Below are 6,000 nucleotides of genomic sequence, written 5' to 3'. Positions count from 1 at the left end.
TTCCTTAACATTTTTTCCAGGAAGAAAGCCATTTTGGCTTAGTTTTTGTATGTTTTATTGTGAGTCCGTAAAAGTGTCATAATACTCTGACAACATTGTTCACAGCAGTGACCTGGGAGTCATAAATGCTTACAGGGGTCTTCCCCATGCTGTTCCCATGTCATTTGAGCACTGTTCCCATCGATTTGACCAATTTTTAGGCCCCTTCCAGACCTTTGGCGGATGCCGTCGGAAAAATGCTCAAGTTTCCCATTGACAAGTCATTACCCTGGAAAGAATGTTCCTTAACATTTTTTCCAGGAAGAAAGCCATTTTGGCTTAGTTTTTGTATGTTTTATTGTGAGTCCGTAAAAGTGTCATAATACTCTGACAACATTGTTCACAGCAGTGACCTGGGAGTCATAAATGCTTACAGGGGTCTTCCCCATGCTGTTCCCATGTCATTTGAGCACTGTTCCCATCGATTTGACCAATTTTTAGGCCCCTTCCAGACCTTTGGCGGATGCCGTCGGAAAAATGCTCAAGTTTCCCATTGACTTACATTGGGCTCGTTACTTGGGTTTAGCACCTGAGCATTATGATTAGCTTGACCCAACGAGCACCCGAGCATTTTAGTGCTCACTCATCACTATACCTAAACTAAAAGTTGAAAAGTAAAAAAATTAAAACTCCCAAACTGCTGTTTTTTGGTTACTGTACCTCCCACTATAAATGCAGTGAAAAGCTATTAAAACTTTTATGTACCCCAAAATTGTACAATTCAAAACTACTGCTCAGTATTTAAGAAAAAATCCCTCATACAAGTCCATTAACGGAAGTATGAAAAAACTTTGGGTCTCAGAAAATGGCAACACAAATCAAACGAAACATTTTTTTACAAAGTTTTGAATAATTTTAATACCATATGATTGGTACAGAAATATTGGGAATTCCATATGATAATGCTTGATACAATTTTTTTTGTAGCAACATTTCTTCATTTAGTATATCCCACAAGGAGGGTCAGAGTGACATTGGCTTCACTTACTTTTTAAATCAATATACCAAGTTCATATATGATTCTTTATGAGACACCTCTATTGATTAAAATGCTGTAAACTGGATTTCTGCAGATTAATTTACTTATGACCCAAGAGCAGAAAAAAAGAAAAAAATCGGCACCAAAAATCTCAAAAGCACTGGTATATAATTACCTGCCACACATTATATTGCAAACCGGTACTCCGGGATCTCCGGAGCAAACCTGGAGAAAACAGTTGCCAGACAAGTCCATGTAAAAAGAAAAAGAGATTTCCCTCACCGTCCCTTTAAAAGTCCTTTATTGCATTGCAGCTTAAAACATGCAGGCATGGGAACTAAGTAGATCAAAGTCGGACGAAGGCCGTTTCACTGCACTTCAATGGGTCCTAAGGTTTTTTTGTTTTTTTATAACATGGACTAATTTACTTATGACGTGTATCTGAAGGCTTTTTTTTAGTAGCGTACTGGTGAGCACTCAAAAAACATTACTAAACCAATCCCTTTGCTTGTCTTGAAAGGCACTGGATGTAGCATCTACTGTAGCATACATTTCTATATGGTACTTTTACCATGGTCACTTCTATTGCAATGGGATCCTAAGCAGGAGAGACACAATGTAAGTCAGTATGTTACAAATGGACTTTATTTTTCTCTAAGTCAAACATAAGGTATACTTCTGTCATGTTTTACCGGTGGATAAGGCCATGTTCACACGCTCAGTAATTGGTCAGCATTTTACATCAATATTTGTAAGCCAAATCAGGAATGGAGCAAACAGAGCAAAAGTATAATAGAAACACGTCACCATGTCTGCATTTTTCACCCACTCCTGGTTTTGGCTTACAAATACTGATGTAAAATACGGACCAAATACTGTATGTGTGAATGTGGCCCAAAGGTGACTGATATATTGTGATTAACTAGATTTATGTTAAATTTATAAACACGTTCTTCAAAATACAATTTTTGGATATACTGTAGCTTGTGTAATTTGCAAGATATCTCCAAATGTTTCTTTACTGACATATATTGTTATTTTTATGACAAGAAAATTTCTGTCTCAAATATAAAACAAATAAACAACAATTTAGGAGATTCACTAACTTTCAGTTGCTGTATACTCATAAGGTTAATTCTTGCTCTATGTAATGATTGAAATCTTAGCTCTTTTCTAATGCCCTAAAATCATGTTCTGCAAGAAAGATGTTTAATAAAGTAGATTATAAAAATTCAATTACAGCAATAACATACTGCCTCGCCTAAAGTAAAATTCAAGCACTGTTTTCAGTATGCCTCTCCTCAATGAGCTTTAAGTATTGATCTGAGGATCACAAATCATGAAATGAGAAATTAATTTTTACTAATTCATCACTTTAGTGAATGCTGAATCATTGAAGACTACCTGTAAGGGATTCACTAAATTGCTCAATGGAGTAAGGGAAAACTCTAATGTATCTGTTCACTGAATTTATAAGCGCAGTTTGATCCATGTACAAGGAATAAGATAAATGGGTAGGCTTAATGGACTGAAATTGCTACAGAGCAACTTAGCTGATTACACATATTGTTGGCCTTGTTTACTAACTCAGCAATTAGTCATCTCTCATGTGTTCGTTGGACATCATACATAATGTAACACCAACAAGTACTGTAATAATTATAGCAATTGTTTCAGAATATTGCTCTTCTGCAAACTATTTTTTTTCTTTTCATTACTGATGTTGCTTTTAGTACTCTATAAGTAAAGTGAAATGTAACAGATAAAATAACCTACTTTTAAATTAAAATGGTACTTTTTGAACAATTCAGCAATCAGAAACTAGATTGAACAGTGGTAGCATCTTAATACATTTAACCATGATAATGTTCATTGATCCAAATTTATTAAAAGGCAACTCCAGTAAAAAAAAAAAAAAGTTTCCAATTGTATCTATTTGTTAGATCTACAGATACCCTTATGCATAATTAAGCAGTATTCTTGCTAGACAGACTTACATTAATGATAGGAACGTTTCTCATTGTGGAAAGTGACATGCTAAGCACGTCAAGGTGAAGAGACTTTTCGAGCCGCAATGCTCCTTTGAGAAATATGCAAATTGTCTATTCAGAGATGAAGAGAACTAGAACTCTAGTGCCACCTATTGGAAGTAGCAATCCTAAAAGTCAATATTGACCCTTTAATGAGCCTTGTCACATGACTTAGGATAAAAGCCAAGACTAGAAACTCAATTTGCAGACACATTTTCCACTGACGAGGGGTAGTACCCCGAAACACAGTGAGTTCTGGTTTGGCTGGGTGAGAGGCATCAGACCGGTATCTAAGTAGTAATGTTTCTCCTTGCTGCGAGCAACATGCTAAGCACGTCAAAGTAAGGAGACTTTACAGGCTGTAATGCTCCTCTGGGAAATATGCAAATTGTCTCTTCAGAGAGGAAGAGAACTAGAACTCTAGTGCCACCTATTGGAAGTAGCCTTGTCTGGCAGGCAGCATTGGTACAAGGCCTTCTGTGCTCCATCGTCCCCATCGTCCCCATTGTTCTCGGACCGGCAATGAGGAGTAGAAAATTTTCCTTTTCTTAGGGCCCCATGCTATTACACATGCCCGTGCATCCCATTGATGAGATTGCGACCTATGGCGCAGCTCTGACGATATCATCGCTCACTTGATCCGGGTCGGTGTTTTTATGGCTGTTTTCAGACTGCTAACTTATTCTGGGGGAGATTCAAGGCATTACTAAAGTTAAACGCGGACTCTCTCTTTTCTTATCTACCTCTTCAGTTCTTCAAGGAAGACCTCTATCCCTGGCATATGATGGAGCAACTCTCAGGTAGGAAACATCGGTGGTCTGACACAAACCCTCGATGTTACCATCTTTTAACCCTGCGCTGCCATTATTTATAAACATTCCCTAACAATCACAGGCCATCATCGGGGAAGAGATTAAGATTTTCCCCTGCAACAGTCTACTGACTGGCTACCCCTATCTACCAACAACAAAGTCTTAAACAAGACACCTCGGATGTGCAGGAAAAACTGTCAGGAAAAGATTCCTGCCATTTAACCCTATGTGGGGAGGAACATACTTGACACTCCTGATGCTCTGAGGACCACTATTCCATTATTACATGAGTATTGCTATATGACTGCAAATACTCTTTACTTACCACAGTATTCATATAAAATAAAGATTTTACCGATTAGAAACATAACAATGTGGTTTCTTCTATCAGTGCCAAAGAAGTAATGAGGTGAAGTACTCCAATATAGTATGTTGTTTACAAGTGATTACCAAATAGTAATCATAAACCACATATAAATTATTACAAATATGCAAGTTTATTGCCATTTATAAAAACATAATCAAATCAATTTCAAGAAGAATTCAATAGGATCAAGTAAAGAAGGGAAGCAAAATAGCAGCAATTAATCAACGTGATAAATGATTATAAATGTAAAAACTAGAAAAATTATATAAAAAATGAAAAATACTGAAGTAAAGTGCAGTGCTTACCCATAGTGATGAGCAAGCACTAAAATGCTCGGGTACTCGTTGCTCGGGTCGAGCAAATTGCAATTTTCGGGTGCTCGACCCGAGCAATGAGCCAATGTAAGTCTATGGGAAACTCGAGCATTTTTCAGGCGGCTCCCCCCGGCGGTCTGCAGAGGGCCTAATAATTGCCCAAATCAATGGGATCAGTGCTCAAATGACATGGGAACAGCATGGGCAAGACCCAGAGAAGCATTTCTGACTCCCAGGTCTCTGCTGTTAACAACGTTGAGTATTACGCGACATTTATGGACTCACAATAAAACACACAAAAACGAAACCAAAATGGATTTTCCTGGGAAATATGTTAATTAACCCTAGAACACATACCTGGAGCCTAGCAGGCCCGCCCTGATAATTTTTTTCTATTTTCTGCAAGATTACTTTAGTTAGAATTTTGAAACTCTAGGTATTCCTCAGGTATATAGTTGTTTGTCATTTCCAGTTGTTCATTTATTTTTATGTTACAGGCATTTTTTGGTATAACAACTCTTTTTTGAAAATACCCATTTTTATGGTCATGCGTTCTGGGGTTAACATCCTTTTCAGGGTAATGACTTCTATAGAAGGCAAAATAAATAACCAAAACCAAAAATACTCCTCCACACCTTGGTCTATGTTCACACGTTGCGTTTTTGATGCGTTTTTGCACTTTTGCATTGCTTTCAACCAAGACAAATGCATTCACCAGGAATTTTTCAGCGACAGAGAGAATTCCGAAACCAACTGGGCCGAAGGAAGAAAGATCCTGGCAACCAAGAAAAGGTCAGACTTTACACCTGATCCTAATCGTAACTCCCATTTGGATAACTATATAGACACTTTCAGACATTTGGTAAAATCCACCATTTTAGATAAACACAAGAGTCAACCATCCAACATCAATGTCCAGGAGAGAAGGGCCTTACAATCTTTGAAAACCAACAAAGAAATCATCATTAAACCTGCAGACAAGGGTGGTGCAATAGTCATGATGAACAAATCAGACTACCTGAAGGAAGCAAACAGACAACTGATGGACACACACTACTACAAGAGATTGGAGTCTGACCCCACGCAGGACTATCACAAGGAACTAAACAAGCTGGTTTCTTGTCTACCTGACATATCCTTAAAAGCTGGTGACCTGATACCAGAAAGTCCAAGAACAGGCACCTTTTACATGCTTCCCAAAATCCACAAATCAGGAAATCCAGGAAGACAAATCATTTCTTGTGTGGGCACCCTCACTGAACAAATTTCTGGATGGGTAGAGGGTGTTCTCAAACCCCTGGTAAAAGAGACACCCAGCTACATTCAGGACACAACTGACCTATTGAATAAATTGTCAGCAATAGGTCCTCTACCAGAAGGAACCATCCTCGCCACCATGGATGTGGAATCTCTGTACAGTAACATCCCACACGAGGATGGATTGAATGCCTGCAAAACC

Source organism: Phyllobates terribilis, unplaced genomic scaffold (assembly GCF_046119375.1).
Source record: "Phyllobates terribilis strain yellow unplaced genomic scaffold, ASM4611937v1 Scaffold_9__5_contigs__length_417890890, whole genome shotgun sequence".
Classification (NCBI taxonomy): domain Eukaryota; kingdom Metazoa; phylum Chordata; class Amphibia; order Anura; family Dendrobatidae; genus Phyllobates; species Phyllobates terribilis.
The sequence above is the reverse complement of the archived record's forward strand: the minus strand, read 5'-3'. Positions refer to the sequence as shown.